The sequence below is a fragment of the Megascapheus bottae genome, chromosome X, assembly GCF_031878675.1.
Source record: "Megascapheus bottae isolate mThoBot1 chromosome X, mThoBot2.hap1, whole genome shotgun sequence".
Lineage (NCBI taxonomy): Eukaryota > Metazoa > Chordata > Mammalia > Rodentia > Geomyidae > Megascapheus > Megascapheus bottae.
The window spans coordinates 23,285,165-23,294,311 of NC_143547.1; the positions used below are offsets into that span (position 1 = coordinate 23,285,165).

Below are 9,147 nucleotides of genomic sequence, written 5' to 3' on the forward strand. Positions count from 1 at the left end.
CAACAGCCCTACTTCCCTTTCTCTAGACATTAATTGGAGATAAGAGTCACACAGTGGCCAGGCGTGATGCCTAGCTACTCAGGAGGCTGAGATCAGAGCATCAACGTTCAAAGCCAGTCCAGGCACAAAAGGACCTAAGACTCTTATCTCCAATTAACCCCTAGAAAATGACAAGTGGACTTTGGATCAAGGGTAGGGCGGGAGCCTTTAGCTGAAGAGTTCAGGGACAGTGCCCAGGCGATCAAGCCCCATGATCCCCACCCCAGACACACACACCAAAATCTGTTTATTTTTGTGCTGGTCCTGGGGCTTGAACTCAGGGCCTGGGTTCTGTATTTCATCTTTTTTTTGCCAGTCCTGGGCTTGAGCTCAGGGCCTGAGCACTGTCCTTGGACTTTCTCAAGGCTAGAGCTCTACCACTTGAGCCTCAGCACCACTTCCAGCTTTTTTCTATGCATGTGGTACCAAGGAATCGAACCCAGGTCTTCGTGCGTTCTAGGCAAGCACTCTACCACTAGGCCAAACTCCTGGCCCTCTTTTTACTTTTTCTTTTTGTCAGTACTAGTTCTTGAACTCAGGGCCTGATACTGTCCATGACCTTTATTTGCTCAAGGCTAGGGCTCTACCACTTTGAGCCACAGCTTTATAAGTAGTTTATTAGAGATAAGAGTCTTCCGGACTTTCTTGCCCCTGCTGTCTTTGAACCCCGATCATAAGATCTCAGCCTCTTGAGTAGCTAGGATTACAGGTGTGGGCCACCAGCACATGTCTCTAAATTCCTTGAGAGATGTTTCAGAGCTATAAAAAAGAATTACAATTGTAAGCCCTTCTTTTAATAAATGACGGCAAATGGTTTATGGTCCATGGTGAAAGGGTTCTATTTAATTTTGAGAGTACTAGACTGATCCACTTCTCAACTTTTTCTGGACCTATTTTCCTTTTATCTAACAGTCACTGTCCTGTTCAATTTAGATTAGTTAGCAGATCTCACTGTGCATATTTAGCCCTATAAAGTGCTTCAGGTGAGTGGTTTTAAGAGCTCATATGACCCAAACTGCTTTAGCCTTCTTATGCTCCTTTACAGAGCATTGCTTTGCAGTGTTAAACCCCTTAAAATCTTAGTGCCTGTTGCATTTGGCTTTCTGAGCTTTCTGCAAGTACATGGTGGATACATTGTTGTCCTCCGGTCAATATGATACTCTGTTGTTACTGTGTATGTACCAGAATGGTCAAGTATGGTCAAATTACTCCTTTTCCTTTCTTCCTTTTTCCTCTCTCTCTCCCTCCCCCTCTCTCTCCTTCTACCTCTCTCCCTTTCTTTCTCTCCCTCCCTCTCTCTCTCCCTACCCCCTCTCTCTTTTGCTGGTCCTGAAGATTGAACTCAGAGCCTGGACACCATCCTGATGCTCTTTGTGCTCAAGGGTAGCTCCACATGGAGCCACTTCCAGTTTTATTTGAGTAGTTTACTGAAAATGAGAATCTCATGGGGACTTTTCTGCCTAGGCTAGCTTCGAACCCTGATCCTCAGGTATCAGCCTCCTGAGTAGCTAGGATTGCAGGCATGAGAGATTAGTGCTGGCTCAAGTGAATACTTTTTTCTTTCTTTTTTTGTGGGTCATGGGGCTTGAACTCAGCCTGGGTGCTATCCCCGAGCTCTTCAGCTCAAGGCTGCCACCCTACCCTTGAGCCAAGCCCCACTTCTCATTTTCTAAAGGTTAATTGGAGATCAGAGTCTCAGGTCCTTTTGTACCTGGGCTGGCTTTGAACCTTGATCCTCAGATCTCAGCCTCCTGAGTAGCTAGGACTACAGGTGTGAGCCACCAAACCTACCTTTTTTCTTTCTTTCTTTCTTTCTTTCTTTCTTTCTTTCTTTCTTTCTTTCTTTCTTTCGTTCTTTCTTTCTTTCTTTCTTTCTTTCTCTTTTTTTGTCAATCCTAGGGCTTGAACTCAGGGCCTGGGCACTGTCCTTAGGCTTTCTTAAGGCTAGCGCCCTACCACTTGAGCCATAGCACCACTTCTAGCTTTTCTGTTTATGTGGTACTGAGGAATTGAACCTGGGTCTTTTTGCATGCTAGGCAAGCACTCTACTACTAGACCAAACTCCCAGCCCCTCAGCTGGGAGGTTTTATTTTTTTTGCCAGTCCCGAGGCTTGAACTCAGGGCCAGGGCACTGTCCTTGGGCTTTCTCAAGGCTAGAGCTCTACCACTTGAGCCACAGCACCACTTCTGACTTTTTCTATGTATGTTTTACCGAAGAATCAAACCTGGGTCTTTGTGCATGCAAGCACTCTACCACTAGGCCAAACTCCCAGGCCAGGTGAATACTTCGAAATCCCAAATAAGTACCTTAAGATGCTTCTTGGGGAGATAATATATTAATTAAATTTATTTATTTATTTATTTATTTATTTATTTATTTATTGGCCAGCCCTTTGCTTGAACTCAGAGCCTGACCGCTGTCCCTGGGTTTTCTCAAGGCTAGAGTTCTACCACTTGAGCCACAGCACCACTTCCGCCTTTTTCTGCTTATGTGGTACTGGGGAATCGAAACCCGGTCTTCGTGCATGCTCAACAAGCACTCTACCACTAGGGAAAACTCCTGGCCCTATCTTTCTATTTTTATAGCTATGTCTTTAGCTGTGCAGGAACTTCTTTTTTGGTCAGTCAAGGTGCTTGAACTCTGGGCCTGGACGTTGTTGTTGAACTCTTCAGATCAAGGCTACCACCCTACCCATTAAGCCACAGGGCCACTTCTGGTTTTCTGGTGGTTAATTGGAGATAGGAGTCTCAGGGACTTTAGTGTCCAGGCTGGCTTTGAACCACGATTCTCAGATCTCAGCCTCCTGAGTAACTAGGATTACAGGCGTGAGCCACTGCACCCGGCTAGATGCAATTCTTTTTTTTTTTTTTTTTTGGCAGTCCTGGGCTTCAGCTCAGGGCCTGAGCACTGTCCTTGGACTTTCTCAAGGCTAGAGCTCTAGACCACTTGAGCCTCAGCACCACTTCCAGCTTTTTTTTTCTATGTATATGGTACCGAGGAATCGAACCCGGGTCTTTGTGCATGCTAGGCAAACACTCTACCACTAGGCCAAACTCCCAGCCCCTAGATTCAATTCTTAAACATCTAAAAATTATATCATGCTTTGGGATTAGAATTCTCAGTGACTAAAATGGGGAACTTATATTTTGCAAAGTACAAAGTTAGTCTTTTGGATATTTCAAATCCTTTTTCACAGATACACTATCCCAGGTTTTTCATTTCACCCCCATTGTATAACAGCTTAAATGTATCCACAGATAACTTCATGCATTGCTCTTTAATTCTCCAAATGCTTTAAATGGTACATTTTAACCCTAGAATTCTTTTCTTTGCCTCTTTTTTTTTTTGCTGGTCCTGAGGCATGAACTCTGGGCCTAGGCACTGTTCCTGAGCTATTTTGCTTTTGTGCTTAAGGCTAGTGCTCTACCACTGGAGCCACAGCTCCACTTATAGTTTTTCTTTTAGTTTAGTGGATATGGTGGCTCATGCTCATAATCCTAGCTACTCAGGAGGCTGGGATCTAAGGATCCTGGTTCAAAGACAGCCCAGGGACTAAAGACTATGAGACTCTTTTCTCCAATTAACCACTAAAAAACAGGAAGTAGGCCTGTGTCTTGAGGGCTAGGGCAGTAGCCTTGAGCTGAAGAGCTCAGGGAAAGTGCCCAGGGCCAGAGTTCAAGCCCAATGATCCACAAAAATAAAACAAAACAAAAGAGTCTTCCATGGCCGGGAGTTTGGCCTAGTGGTTAAAGTGTTTGCCTAGCATGCATGAAGACCTGGGTTCGATTCCTCGGTACCACATACATAGAAAATAGCCAGAAGTGGTGCTGAGGCTCAAGTGGTAGAGCTCTAGCCTTGAGAAAGTCCAAGGACAGTGCTCAGGCCCTGAGCTCAAGCCCAGGACTGGCAAAATAAATAAATAAATAAATAAATAAATAAATAAATAAAAATAAAAAAATAAAAAATAAAAAAAGAGTCTTCCAGACTTTCCTACCCTGGATATCTTCAAACTATCAGATCTCAACCTCATTAGAAGCTAGGATTAATAGGTAATGAGCCACTGGTGCCTGACAAAAAATTCCTAATACTCTTAATAATTTAATGGTGTCCAATTGTGGAAGTAAAGCTTGAATTCATTAACTGAAAGTAACATTTTAAAAGTTGTAAATAATCAAAATATAAGGATTACCAAAAATCATTTGTCTTAGGTATTGAGCCCTCCATTATATAAAATAGGAGATATACTTTTTTCATTGTTATAATTTATTCAGGAGCCATAAAAATAGTACCTACTTACAAGATATTTTAAATGTATATACAATAGAAAACAAAACAATATTTTCTTCAAGTAGGAGTGGTGGTGCAGCCTGTAATCTCAACACAGAAGTGTCTGAGGTTACAAGATTGCAATTTTGAGATATATAGGGAAAGCAAAACCCTGTCTCAAACAAAACAAACACATCAAAACTACTACGACAAGATAAAAGCTCAACCTAGTTCCAAGTACCTTTCTCACTGCCAAGTATATTCCGCATGTATTAATCAAACCTGTTGGTACTCTAACCAAGTAACTGACAGAAACAACTGAAGAGAGAAAGTATTATTTTGGTTCATTGTCTCAGAGGTTTAGCCAGTGGTTACTAGGCCCCTAGTCCTTCAGCAGAATGTCATGTCAATGAGAGAGTGTGAGGCAAAGGGCTTCTTCAGTTCTTGATGGTCGGGAGCAGAGAAAGAGAGGCAGGAAGTGCTCAAGGACACAATTGCTCCCAAGTATTTAACTCCATTGACCTACTTCCTCCAGCTAGCCCCAACTTTCCAGTTTCTAGAACCTTTGGAAATAGTGCCACCAGCTGGACACCAAGTCTCCAGCAGGTCAGCCTTTTGAAGAGACATTTTCAAATCATAATAGCAATTAAATACCATAATAGATGGATATGTTTCTAAAGTATAGGAAATCACCAGTGGCTCACACCTATAATCTTAGCTTCTCAGAAGGCTGAGATTTGAGAATCCAGCTGAGGCAGGAAAAATCTGAGTGGCTCTTATCTCCAAATTAACCACCAAAAAAAGAGCCAGATGTGGAGCTGTGACTCAAATGTTAGAGCACCAGCCTTGAGAAAAAAATAAATAAATAAAAGCTCAGGAGCAGTGCCCAGGCCCGGACTGGAATACACAAAAAAATCATGGGAAAACTATAATTCTCTTTGTATATCACCCTGGCAATAAAATTAAATTTAATATGGGAAAGTGTGTGTGTGTGTGTGTGTGTGTGTGTGTGTGTGTGTGTGTGTGTGTGTGTGTGTACCTGTGTACTAAAGAATGCAAAAAAGAAGCAGGAAGGGGAATGGGGATAGGATGATAGGATATTTGCGATAGAAGAGGTATTGTGATTTTAGGTAAACTCTGAAGGAAGTGACTCTGGAGAAAAAGCACTTGAGGCAGAGGGAAGAGAAAATGTCCAAATTATGAGACAAGAGCTTGGCTAAAGTGATGGAGGGAAGATAGTTGAGGGCATCTCCTGTCTGTCTATTATGAGGTCCAACTTACCTCTGAGCAAGATGGAGAGCTATTGGTAAGTTTCAAGTTGCTTCATCCTCTGACTTTAGGATTTTAACTGGTCAGTGACTGCTATGATAAGAATAGAATGAATGTAAAATGGACTTCCTTTGATCTTGGCAGAAATAATAACCTTTTTGCAGGTATACTGATGGACTAGGCTCATAAAGAAGGAGAAATGGATATGGGAAAAGAAAAAGGAAAATCGTCACAGCAATATCAAAAGATATGCAGTGATATAAATGTTTTTAACCATATATCATTGAATTTGCCATACTTGGATTTTGTTTCTGTTTTTTCTTCTTTTGTCGTCGTGGGACTTGAACTCTGGGCCTGGGTGCTAAGCTCTTCACTCAAGGCTACCGCCCTATCCCTGGAACCACAGCCCCATTTCTGGTTTTCTAGTGATTAAGTGGAGATAAGAGTCTCTCAGGTTCTTTAGTGTCTGGGCTGGCTTCGCACTGAGATCCTCAGATCTCAGCCTCCTGAGTAGCTAGGATTCCAGGTATGAGCCACCACACCGGGCATATTTGTTGTTTCTAAATTTTTTTTGTCAGTCCTGGGGCTTGAACTCAAGGCCTGGGGACTGTCCGTGGACAATTTTTCTCAAGGCTAGCTCTCAGCCACTTGATCCACAGTGCCACTTCCGGCTTTTTCTGAGTATATGGTACCAAGGAATCAAACCCAGGGCTTTGTGCATGGTAGGTGAGCACTCTATCACTAGGCTATGTTCTGCCCCTTAAAAAAAAACTTAAAAAATTGTTATTACAATAGGTGATATACAGAGGGGTTCCAGTTATAGGCTAGATAATAACCACATTTCTTTTTCTTCTCTTTTTTTTGTCATTAGACTTGAACTCGAGGCCTGGGTGCTGTCCCTTACCTCTTTTCCTCAAGGTTAGTGCTCACCACTTTGAGCCACAGCACCACTTCCAGTTTTCTGGTGACTAATAGGAGATAAGTGTTTCATGGGCTTTCCTGTTGAGGCTGGCTTCGAACCAAGATCCGCAGATCTCAGCCTCCTGAGTAGCTAGGATTACAAGCGTGAGCCACCAGCTAGCGGCATAAGTACATTTCTTGTCGGGCAACACTGACCCTTCCCTCGCCCTCTCCCAGGTATTCCTTCCCATGCCCACCTACCAATTGTGTAGTTCATATTGCACATAGTGTGTAGTGAGTAGCGCTACTGCTGTGTTCATCCCTTTTCCCTTCATTTTGGGCCTCTTCTTATCCTCGAAAGGACAGATAACAGAAAAACCAAGACGAAAAGAAAAGAAAACAGGAAAAACAACAAAGGAAAAACCTCTTATTGCCGTTTCTTGGAGCTTATTTTAATCAATTTGAGTTTCTCTGGTCAGATGCACATGGGTGTTGTGCTTTTGTGTTCATATGTGTTGTTTGTTGTTGGTCTCTCCCCATTAGAAAGCAAGCTCATTTTTTTTGCCAGTCCTGGAGTTTAAACTCAGGGCCTGAGCACGACCCTCCCTTGGGTTTTCTCAAGGCTAGAGCTCTACCACTTGAGCCACAGAACCACTTCCGGCTTTTTTATGTGTATGTAGTATCAGGGAATCAAATCCAGGTCTTCATGCATGCTAGGCAAGCACTCTACCACTAGGCCAAACTCCCAGCCCCACAAGCTCACTGTTTAATTTTTTTTTGTGGGTCATGGGGCTTGAACTTGGCCTTGGCGCTGTCCATGAGCTCTTCAGCTCAAGGCTACCGACCTACATTTGAGCCAAGCTCCACTTCCCATTTTCTAGAGGTTCATTGGATATAAGATTCTCAAGTGCTTTTGTGCCTGGGCTGGCTTTGAATCTTGATCCTCAGATCTCAGCCTCCTGAATTTCTAGGATTACAGGTGTAAGCCACCATGCCTGGCATCTCTTTATGAATTCTTTTTGCCAGTCCTGGCTTGAACTTAAGGCCTGAGCACTGTCCTTGGACTTTCTCAAGGCTAGCACTCTACCATTTGAGCCTCAGCACCACGTCTAGATTTTTTCTATGTGTGTGGTATGGAGGAATCGAACCCTGGTCTTTGTGCATGCTAGGCAAGCACTCTCCCACTAGGCCAAACTCCCAGCCTCACTTTAAATTTTTTTTAAGTTTTTCTTTTCTTTTTTAAATTTCTTTTTATTTATTTATTTATTTTAACTATACTGTCAAAGTGATGTACATAGGGGTTACAGTTACTAGAGGTACCTGTTATTGTTTCAATTGTATTTCATTGTTAGGATGATGTATAGATGGGTTACACTTACATTCATCAGGTAGTAGGTACATTACTTCTTGAACATTGATACCTTCTCATGTTTTTCTCCCACTTTTCCTTACCCCTCTCCCACTCCTCTCTCCCTCCTAATCATCTTGCTTTTCCCTTTCTCTTCCCTATTTCGAATAAACAAATAGATGTCTATACAATATACCAGGTGCCAAAGTTAGATTCAGTAACAACATGAGATAAAATATAAGGGAAAAAAGAAAAAAGAAACAACTTCACATAGTACATTAAGAACAACAATCACACAAAAAAATAACAACAATCACTAAGATTAATCTCTTGTTTCCACATCCTGGAGTTCATTTCGCTTAGCCTCATCCTATATGGCCTTAGGTACATAGCTTTTGAGCTGTTTTGATCCTCAGTTAGGAGAATCCTAGATGTATACTAAAAAAATATGAAACACCACGAATTTATGTGTCATCCTTGCACAGGGGCCGTGCTAATCTCTGTGTCATTCCAGTTTTAATACATGTGTTGATGAAGCGAGCACAGCTCATTTTTTTTTGCCAGGCCTGGGGCCTGAACTCAGGTCCTGAGCATTATCCCTGAGTTTCTTTTGCTTCAAGGCTTGCACTCTACCACTTGAGCCACAATGCCACTTCTAGCTTTTTCTTTTTATGTGGTACTGAGGAATTGAACCCAGAGCTTCATGGCAATAGTTATATTTGAAAGCCCTTTATATCCATTTTCATTAGGTGTCCTTCCTGGAAGCATGTACATGAGAAATATAATTTGAAGGACTGCTAGATCAACGTTTGACACTGTTTATCCAGGGCTTGCAGGGCAGTGATTCCACTAGCATCCCAAAGTACACATATTGCTTATCATGAGAATCACTAGTAAAGATTAACAGGGGAGCTGTGAGTTTGACTTAGTGGTAGAGTACTTGCCCAGCATGCACGAAGTCCTGGGTTTGATTCCTTGGTATCACATACATAGAAAAAGCTGGAAGTAAAAAAAAAAAAGCTGGAAGTGGTACTGTGGCTCAAGTGGTAGAGCTCTGGCTTTGAGAAACCCAAGGACAGTTCTCCGGCCATGAGTTCAAGCACCAGGACTGACAAAAAAGAAATATACATATATACATGTATATATACATATATGTATATATATACATATAAATATATGGCTGATGCTGGTCAGGATGCATTGTAGGCATAGTACGCATAAATGGATGTGTTAACATGAAACTTCCTGTGCAACTAATTGATGCTAATAAAAAAGATGATTTTAGGAAGCATTAAATTTGTATCCATTTGGTCAAAAGTTCATT

The 9,147-nt window shown here is 42.1% G+C and overlaps 1 non-coding gene across 1 annotated transcript; it reads right to left on the reverse strand.

Moving 5' to 3' along the window:
• Positions 1 to 8,263: 8,263 nt before the first annotated feature.
• On the reverse strand, positions 8,264 to 8,367 carry LOC150040593 (U6 spliceosomal RNA). Its single transcript, XR_016533996.1, has one exon. It is a non-coding gene; the product is annotated as a U6 spliceosomal RNA (small nuclear RNA).
• Between the last annotated feature and the right edge of the window lie 780 nt (positions 8,368 to 9,147).